Below are 10,573 nucleotides of genomic sequence, written 5' to 3'. Positions count from 1 at the left end.
GAGGACTATGGTTACCTGGTCCTCAGATCTCTGCAGGGTAAATCCAGACTGCTAGCTAGACTATCTGTCCAATCTGAGTTTTCTGTTGCACAACCACAAACATTTTTGAACGTACACGTCCCACCAAAACAAGTTCCTCCCTGAGAGTGTGTCCAGGGCTTACTGCTGCCCAAGACGATTGCGATTGGTTTAAAGAAATGCCAATAAACCAGAGCAGGTTTTCCTTCTATCTCTCAATACTGTGTGGACTAGCCAGACCTTCCTCCACAGCGCTTTGGAGGGTCTGGCAATGCAGGACTGTTGACATGATGGCAGCTAAGAATGACATGTGGGACATCATTCCTATTCTCTAATTTGATGCATGAACAGTTAATGCATTTATGCACATTGTGATGGGAAATGAGATAAACCCCTGTCACCCTAATCTCGAGTCACTGGTGTGTTGTTTTGCATATGGAGCATCTTTGAGAAAGTGCCATGTGGTTTGTGTATGGTGATAGACTTTTTGAGTCTGGCTGGGATTATGAGACTGTGATCAACTTCTGTTATGTGGTCTTACAGTAAACCAGCTCTGAGCTAAGTGTAGCCATGGTTCTCTGTGTTACCATAGAGCTGCTTAGTAACACAAATTAATCAGTCCAGAAGTAGGCCATCTCTCTCTCTCTCTCTCTCTCATTGACTTTCTGTACTGTCGTTCTCTTACGTGTGTGTGTGTGTGTGTGTGTGTGTGTGTGTGTGTGTGTGTGTGTGTGTGTGTGTGTGTGTGTGTGTGTGTGTGTGTGTGTGTGTGTGTGTGTGTGTGTGTGTGTGTGTGTGTGTGTGTGTGTGTGTGTGTGTGTGTGTCATATGCAAATTATTACCAGTGAACTTTCCTTCACTAACAACCAAATGAGGTCTCCAACATGAACCATTATTATGGCTGTGTATGTGTAAATATGTGTGCGTGGGTTTTTCCTCCCTCATGTTAAAAAAATAAAGATGGGATGGAAGTCCACTACACCTAAGGACTTATTTTTCTTTCTTCTAAACAAAATGTATTTGTTTTAGGGCTGAAATGGCAACAAATGTCATCAGGATATATTTTCCCATTTTGATCGTAATTGATATTTATCACAATATAATTGTTTTGCTGATACTGCCGGTTCAAAGTACAAGCCGACTTATGCCGGAAGATACCAGGGGTTTACTTACACTTTAGATTATAGTTTATTTACATAACCCTAAAAAATAAAAAAATAAAAACATGCCTTTACAATATTCAGCACGTTGTTCTTGTTGAGGACACATTGAAACGGCGCCCCTCTGGTCACCAGAGCAGTAGTGCCCTCTACAGGCTAAATACCTTTCTTCAGACAGACTCATCTTACAATTATGTTTTCCATGTGTGTCTCTGCAAAATCAACAGGTGCAAACTAAGTGAGGGGTCAGTTTTCTTAAACTACTAAAGCAACATATTTAATGTAAAGAACTTTTGGCAAGAAAGCACCTTAACGGTTTAGCACAAGACCAGACAAAGGAAAGCAGTGCATGTGGTAACATCTTATATGTAGAGAATATCTTTTGCTATAATAAAAAGAAATATGGCTCTTTATATGTTTGCTCCTTTTTAAATGTCTTTCATATGGGTCAATGGCTGCAATAGAAGACACGAGTAATTGTTTTGTTACAGCTGGTTCAGCACAGTTACTGCTGCAGACAAACGTGTGTGTGTGTGTGCGTGTGTGTGTGTGTGTGTGTGTGTGTGTGTGTGTGTGTGTGTGTGTGTGTGTGTGTGTGTGTGTGTGTGTGATTTGCATCCCTCCCCCCTTTTTCAGCTTTAACTGTAGATCTCCAGAAGCCCATTCTGAGCTGTCTCCAGGAGAGCAATGTCTCCTCACATCTGGAAACACAATAATCGTAACTCAAGCTTTTTCCAGAGCTTTTAATTGCATCTCCGTATCTGAAGAATATTCAAGTCCTATAAAATAGAACATCCAAAGAAAGAACCTGTCTTTCTTGGAATTATTAAATTACTAAATCATTGTTACAGTTTACTGCTTTGCACAACTTCCAAATGCACAAACTGAGCTGTAACACACAGACACACTGCCTGTCGTTGTGTGGTTGCTTTTGTTACAGATAGCGCCCGCTGTGGTCAATTATACAATCCTGAGCCATTAGGTCAAAAAGGAAAATTTAAAATACATTTGTTTACCATTTATATATCCATGTAGACCTCATCAGTGTTTGACTACAGATTTTTTTTTCTTCATGCAGGGAAAACATTATACTTGCATGTGTGCTTGGGCAATTAACATAGCAGTTGGGTAGAGATCAGCTGTCCACCCCTCTCACACACACACACACACACACACACACACACACACACACACACACACGCATGTGCACATATGCAGCTATCTCCCAGTGGTGGCAGGTGCATGTTTAAGTGGTGTGTAGTTTGAGTCCACTTTGTCCAACTGCCTGGGAAGGCAGCTCTGTAACACATGCACACATACACTAATACAGACACACACACACACACACGCAAACACAAACACACACAAACCAGGGGGAAGAGCCAGCAGATGTCTCGGATTTGGCCGCTGACAAAAAAAACTTACTTCTTCTTTTTTACAGCTTTACATTTTGTCCTTGCAATTACAGTAACACACACACACACACACACACACACACACACACACACACACACACACACACACTTACTTTGCATTTTAAACATCAGTGTGTCATCATCCAACTGTCAGTGATGCCTTGGTAGAATCCCTGTAGAAAAACAACCAACCACGCGGCAGACATGCTGTGGCCTGTTTTTTCTGTCAAATGCTCCCTGAAAATGTGCACATTCAGTAAGAGGCAACGCGTTTGTGTGTGTTGTCCGTCAGGTTCTGGCTCAAAATAGATGTTTTGGTGTGGATCTTGCGACACAACACAAAATATTTTTAAACATTACATGTTTCTCAATCGGAACATCGTAGAAAGTAGGAGCCTAAACGTAAATGTGGGACATTTCTAGTTCTTTTGACTGCATAGAAAGCACCGTCCTTGATATTGTACCATGAGGCATTTAGACCTCACTAAATGTATGAGTTTCAGCAAATTACAAACCAGAAATAGAAGCAAGAAGGGTCATAGTAACCTTTCCACAAAGACGTGGGAGAGGGGATGTGATCACTGAGGAGAACTTGTGACGTGTGATATTTCCTGAAAGAAGAACTTTTCAACCAATTACATAAGGTAAGGTGAGGTGACACAGAGTGACTGACATCTAGTGAGCAGGAGAGGCTTTCAGTGTCTTTGCTTGACGGCACAGCAGCAGGACTTTTCACTGGAAACGATGTAAATATGACCAACGTGATTATACGTTAAAAAAAAGAAGTGTGATTGGATAGCACTAGAGGGATTCAAGCAGGTTTTTGCATCAGCTCAGCTGTTCAAGGAAAGTGAGACTAATTGTTTTCTGAAATATTTTGTGAACGTGAACCGAAGCCAGTGGGAACATGATGAACCTGGACCAGCACCATACTGGCCCGGGTCAGCCTCACAGTGTGAAAAAGGCTCCGGAAACCTTGAATGGTCCTCCCAGGCAGGGTCAGTGTCTGGGAAACACAGCAGGTTCTCTTGTTATTGTGGGCAAAACTGGGACTTCCAGCCAAACCAGTGGGTGATGTTTAAGGTGAAATTCTGCTAAATGATTTTACACTGTAAAAACCCAGCAGCACATCAAACACACACTTACATACAGTACATCTGATCCTGGGTGTACAACACTGGGTCGTGCTGGATGACGGACCGACTCCTGCCGTGCAGTGAGAGGCCACGGCTCACCAAACCCTGGAAACTAAACATTATTCATACACCTGAGCATTTCATTATTTTCTTCATGAATCCATTCAGTATTTTAGGAAAAGTCTACTATCAAAGTGAAATTACTGGTCTCTGAAAGTACTACTCAGCCTGTGAAAACAGTTTGTAAGAAATAACAGATAACTAACTTGAACTCCAAAGAACAGAAGACCTGCACTACAATCTGGAATGGAGAATTCAAAACCCATCTTTACATTTACAGCTTCTGACAAACCCCCTTTAACGTAATAATCATTATTCTGGTTTTATGTGTCTTACAGAGAGGACTGAATGATGATGCATGTTTACACAGGATGCTTTGCATATGAGGTAAGACCATTTCATTATGAATAAATAACTGTTTGTTTTTATGCCATCTTAATATATATTCTTTGCTTTTATGTATCATGACCAAATGCATATAACCTGGGGGAGTGGCACTTCAAAACCTTCTCCGGTCTGCTTTTACCATTTTATTTCTTAGGCCTAAGATAAAGGGAATGAGGCGTAATGTTGGTGTTCTGAGCATCCCAGCTTTAAGGGAACCTAATTTGTGGAAAAGGAATCATTAATTTCTACAGAATTTGTAGATGTTTTTTTGAAGTAGATTATAATCTGCAACATTCAGATACACAACTTGCATGATCACAAATGCAAAATGAAACGTTTTACTGCACAGCACCACAGGACTCATCCACCTATGTGATTAGGAATTCTTAAAATCAGTGTTGTGTCACAGAGAAATATAATAGTCCGAGGTAGAAGAGGTAAACTAAATGTGACCACGTGCAGATCAAAGGTTGAGAAACCCTGATAGGGTTTATACTGTCAAGCTTAAAAACTGGTTCCTTGTAACTGCAAACTGTGTGTTTGTGTGTGTGTGTGTGTGTGTGTGTGTGTGTGTGTTTAAAATAGGCGTGTGTGAGTGTTTAAATGAGACACATTTTCTGTGTTTGTGTGCGCTCCAGAGAGCTGTGTGTGTGTGTGTGTGTGTGTGTGTCTGTGTGTCTGTCTGTGTGTGTGTGTGTGTGTGTGTGTGTGTGTGTGTGTGTGTGTGTGTGTGTGTGTGTGTGGCCTGTGAAGCACAGCTGCTTGCAGCTTTTGTCGTTTGTTAAATTCTCTCTCTCTGTCTCACTTTCACTTGTGCTTTCTGCCATCTCACTTAGTATGAGGCTGATTATCTCAAACGTTCCTGTGACTCGTTGCCTCTACTGTCTCTGACAGACTTTCATTTGCTTTAGTTTTTACAGACAAGGAGTTAGTGTAGATACGTCATATGGCTATCAAACGTACGGGACTGGACACACCTGTCTGTTTGGGCCCCTATTCCCAGTGAGGGGGACATTTTAATGGTACATACCTTTTAGACAGTGCTTTCAACTTATTGGCAACAGTTTGGTAAAGACCCTTTTCTTGTTTCAACGTGACAATGTCCCTGTGCACAAAGCAAGGTTCATAAAGAAATGTTTTTTTCCTCTCTGGTGTGGAGGAATATGAGCCCTGAACTCAACCACCATCCAACACATGTGGGATGAAGTGGAAGTGGAGCAAATCTTGGATCCAGGTTCCAACACTGTGGGAAGCCTCCCAGGAGAATGGAGGCTGTTACCATATGTCAGCAGAATAATGCCACAAACACATATGGGTACATTTGGTCCGGTGTCCATATACTTTTGGCCTTATAGTATACGTTATTATTATATCCTAGAATGAGCCTTATTCTCATTTAGGGAGACGAAGTCCCGCCCCTTCCGTTTTCCCTTATGGGACCTATCGCCATAAGATGTCAAGATCAAATAGGTCTTAGTGGTCCCCTAATACTGTATCTGAAGTCTCTTCAAGTTGGGCGGAGAGTGGGAGTGTGTCCTTGACAAACTGCCATGCTTTGCTTGTTTTCAAGCCGTGATTCCTCTCTCATTCTCATGGCCGGACCAAATTCTCTCTAGGCTGGCAAATCAGAGAAAGGGGAGGTAACCTTTCCCCTTATGATATCATAAGGGGAACATTTCAGATGGGCCCATCTGAGCTTTAATTTCTTCAAAAGCAGAGCAGGATACCCAGGGCTCGGTTTACACTCTTCATTTCTAGCCACTGGGGGGGCCATAGGCAGGCTGGGGGAATGCATATTAATGGTAAATAAACAACTTTAAAATGCTTTTCACCTCCTTTTAATACTTCTGCCTCCGTCTTGGAAGAAGACGGTAAAGCTCGACAAGAGGACAGACGGATTTCTCTGGGGACGTACTGTGTATATTTTTCGAGACGTGAGATGTAGTTCACTGAGCAATCTCACCTAAAACCTAATGTTCTTCTTTATGTCAAATCGTTTATCTCTTGACATGTAAAATTTTCTTTTAAATGTACACACATCATTTGTGAAATGCATGGCACAATCTAAAATGACCTAAAGATAAGAATTATCTCTCATTGACTCCCGTTCCTATACTTTTGAAAGACAGGTCCCATGGACTGGAAGTAGAAGGGCGGGACTTAGTTGAAGTCGGCAGGAAACAACGAGGTGCAATTTATCCCGTAAGATGTAGGCACCGTGGGAGTAAAAGCAAGTGGATAACAAATTAGCATGTTAAGACACAGCGGTGGAGAGTGGGGCTATTATGCTAACACTCGGACTCCCTCGCTGCTTCTTAACTGGCAGCGACACAAAGTCCCTCGAACCTCAAAGGCCTTCTTCAAACCGTAAGCAGACACAATTATACCTTTAACGTTATTAACTAAATAAAAGTTAGCTTTGTAGAAATTGTGGTATTTCCCAAACCAAATAAGTAGCTCACATATTTACACAAGACCGCTTTGCTTCCCCATTGTTGTGTAACTAAGATATCTGCTGAATTTTTTCTTTCCATTGACGGATTTAGCTTCTGTATGTCCGCCAAATCCACATGTAGAAGCTCTTTTTAACAAAGTGCCCTGTCAGCGGCTGCTGGTGTCATCCAAACTTCAGAGCACATCACTTTATAGAAATGTGTTGGAGAGTGTCCGTGTGTTTCCCTGTGCTTCCTGGTCTATTTTCATTAATAAAATGGTTTTTCCTTCAGTTCTGTGATGTTGGCATGGAAATGGCGGAGGAATATTTTAAGTGATGAGCCTGGTGTGCTCAAAGGGCTCTGGGTGTGCTGTCGTCCCGGATGTATGGGCTGTCATGCTGATATGAGCACGTTCTACATGTCTAGTTGACCAATCAGATTGCCTGAGGATGCACAAGGACTATAAGCACATTATTTAGTTAATACATCTTATTAATGACTCAATAAATTGTCTTTCCTAGCAAATATTTTTTCCTACACTTTCAGGTCTTAACGTGTATTTGTGGTGGTCTTAAACGGTATTCAAATTAACTACAAAATGGAGCAAAAACCCTGAAAGAAGCAACTTAACTGATTGAAAAGTATTGAAAGATTCAGCTTATTTGCATTCCTTCAGTTTTTTTTATACCTATGACACAAATTAGAGTTTAATCAATAATATCTGTGTAAAAACATCATGAAATAATACATAGCACTGCTCTAAAATGTAATGTGACTCCAACATTTTAGAACAGCAGGTCATGTAAATCATTCAGTATCTAGAGGGAGTTTTTTCTGCACATTGGCTAATAAGAAGGAGGAGTGTGTGTGTGTGTGTGTGTGTGTGTGTGTGTGTGTGTGTGTGATGTGGGAGGAGACAGGGAGGAGTTTGTGTGTGTATCTACATGATGGGGGGAGGGGACAAAGAGGGAGCGAGAGAGAGGATTTGTGGCATGTAGTTTGTCAGCTGTCATTAGGCGCAGATGACACACACACACGCACAAAGGTAGTCTCGCAGAGAAAAGAGAGGAAATACAAAACGTGTGTGTGTGTTTGAGTGGTGTGTGTAGTGCACTGCTGTGTAGATTGTTTGTTGTTTGTCCTGAAAACCAGTGCGTCCAACCAGCCGGCGTGGGATGGTCGGCCGGCTCTGGACTGGTTATGGACTGGTTGACCCGAAGCAGGGGTAAGTGACCAGCAGACTGCTTTCTTCTATTCTCAGGAACACATTTAAAGGGTTAACAGCAAACAGCGAAGCTATAGCTTTACTTTCATAATTGAAGTGTTTGAGTTTGTAGATGTCTGTTGTGTAATACTCCTGTGTTTTCTAACCAACTGAAGCTTAAAAAGCATTACTGAGCATGAATAACTCAGAGGAAGATGTTGGGCCCTGTGTTAAAACACCTGTCAGTCAATGTGGGAGTCATAGTTAGGAAGATTACATTTAAATGATCAATTGTTGGAAAATAAATGTTTATTTTTATTTCAGTAACTTATTTCTTATTATACAATTAGTGACAATTTGTAATATTGACTTACTGTAGGTCCATTATTACCAAGAAGAGTGTGATGCTGACAGTATGCGAGACTATCTTCTTAGTCAGAATTGCACTTTGAGCTGTTGTGTGTGTGTGTGTGTGTGTGTGACCAGTCATTCATAACCAACACACACAGAGAGAGTGCACAGTCAGCGGGCCTGTAGCTGCTCCGTCACCTGAGGTCTAACCAGCCAACTGTTTGCTCGGTTTGCTGTGCTTCAGTAACGACTGTTGTTGCACTCATTCAGAAAGCAGCATGTTCACTATGTGCAGCGAGTGTCAACAGAAAGCTTAAGTATAGAACCAGCAACATGTTCACAGTATTACAGAGTCAGTTGGTGAATGCATGAGTTTCCCGATGACATGTTCACATTTTAGAAAAATATGACTGAAGCTTTTATTGTACCCCGTTAGCAAGCCGCTAGATCAGTGTTAATCACAGTTTACTTACAAGGAGATCTAGGCAGGATAATACATCACATAATATTTATGTTTGTTTTCAAATAAACATACATATCCAACATCTGGAAAACACGACACATTGCTAGAACAAATCAATGCTTTTGTGCTTTTGAATGATTATTGCACAATGTGCCCTCGCAGACCAATGATAACTTCTAAACAAACTAGATATGCTTTGTTGTTGGAAATACCGAGCAAAGTTTTTAAAGGTATTTTCTTTCTGAACTTACTGGTAGGAAATCTTTCATATTCCCAACCTGGCTAGTTAAAAGTGGCTCAGCTGTGACTGTATGTTAATTTCCACCCTGACACTAGCTGTAGCTGCAGATAAGTCGATCAGTGAGTTGAAGGTGGAGTTTGACCCCGAGGCCACTCTGACTCTGTGAAACTCCAGCAGTGTTTTTCTTTCGTTTTGTGTTTAAAGCTCGTCTTAGCAGTACTTTTAACTCCCGTCAGTTGAGTCATTGTATCAGATTTTTATCCGTATTGGTCTCGTTAGTGTATTACAGGCTGCCATGACGTATAGTGTGGAGGGGAAATCTACATTATTTTTTTCTGCATTAATCTGTAATATGTCACAATATTGCAAAGAAAAACCATCTGTCTTAGGTTATTACTTGTCAAATTTAGAAGCATCTTGAGTGAATTGTCAATAAGCTGATTGGTAAGCTTGCTGTATTGTTCCTGTACACCCCCACTATAGACGATAGTGGGGGTGTACAGGATTTCTTTTTCATTCCCTGAGACTTGTTGTTGTCCTTCATATGAAATCGTCCTAATCTGAGAAGATAGATATGAGACATGAACTGAGAAGACTCTCAGGAGTTTGTGTCCAGAGTTGGCCGCTGTGGAACAACACCACAGCTGCTACACAGAGCATGACCAGAGATAGTGTCACTCTGATGATAACCAAACTCCATCACACACTTCTCGCTAATTGACCTGTTTGCTATTCTGCTACTTGGACTTATTTTCAGTGTGTACAATTTTGCAACCCATACATTTTGTGTATGTGCTTGAGGGGGACTAAGTGCTAGTCTATATGTGCAGATCGGTGCCCATGGGGGGGAACTACATGTGGTTTGCATTTTGTAAATATGGAAGAGTATTGCAGATGTTTGTTTCTCATAATGTGCCTGTGTGTGCATCCGTGTGTACTCTACTCATTGAGTTAGCATCTGGGCAGGCATGTTCAATGTTATTGATTCCTGTCTATAATCAATCGCCCCCCCACCCCCCTTACACGAAGCTGCCCATGCACAGTAATGAGCAGTAGGGTTTGTTGGACATGAGGAAAATATGGGATATGCTATAATGTTGTTACTTACGATAGATAAACATGTAGTGTACTCAGTTCTGCCGCTTTCAGTATTCAGTAACAAATTGCTTGTTTGAAATCATTTCAAACTTTCTTTTATTGAATGAATTGAACACTGAGTGGAAATGAAAGGAACCATTAACAAAAGAATGACATTTTAAAGTGCGGTTTTCTACTGTTATTTTCTTTCAGCTAACAAAAAAATCTCAGAGAGTCATTCACATGTGGCAGCCTTTCGCAAAGGGTTTAGTGGCCAGTTAATATTGCGATGGCGATATAAATCCAATATATTGTGCAGGCCTTTTGATTTTAGTTCCATCTTCAATGTTGCCGATCATCGCTCTGTTGTTTCTGGGCTGCACTTGACTGAGATCAACTTTATTTTTATTTTTTTAAGATTATTTTTGGGCCCTTTTCCCTTCATTACAGTGACAATGCATCAACAGGCAGCAAAGGCTAGCAGGTCGGACTGAAACCTTGCACCCCTGCAGGACTCGGCCAACATGGGCGAATCCCACTGGGTGAGCCCCACTGAGATCCACTTTTAATCAAAGGCTGGTTTTCTTGGATTTGTCAATGCAGTGTGGGTTTGCTCTTCTGGTTCT

General features: G+C 41.3%; 1 protein-coding gene across 2 annotated transcripts in view; it reads left to right on the top strand.

Moving 5' to 3' along the window:
* Nucleotides 1–10,573, top strand: part of LOC117954230 (nuclear receptor coactivator 2-like) — a 53,598-nt gene that overhangs the window by 5,290 nt on the left and 37,735 nt on the right. For both annotated transcript variants that reach the window (XM_034887847.1, XM_034887846.1), the window contains exon 2: nt 4,128–4,176. The gene's annotated coding sequence lies outside the window, so the exon portion shown is untranslated. The remainder of the gene's footprint in view (nt 1–4,127; nt 4,177–10,573) is intronic.

This window comes from Etheostoma cragini, chromosome 12 (genome assembly GCF_013103735.1).
Source record: "Etheostoma cragini isolate CJK2018 chromosome 12, CSU_Ecrag_1.0, whole genome shotgun sequence".
NCBI classification, from domain to species: domain Eukaryota; kingdom Metazoa; phylum Chordata; class Actinopteri; order Perciformes; family Percidae; genus Etheostoma; species Etheostoma cragini.
The sequence above is the reverse complement of the archived record's forward strand: the minus strand, read 5'-3'. Positions and strand labels throughout refer to the sequence as shown.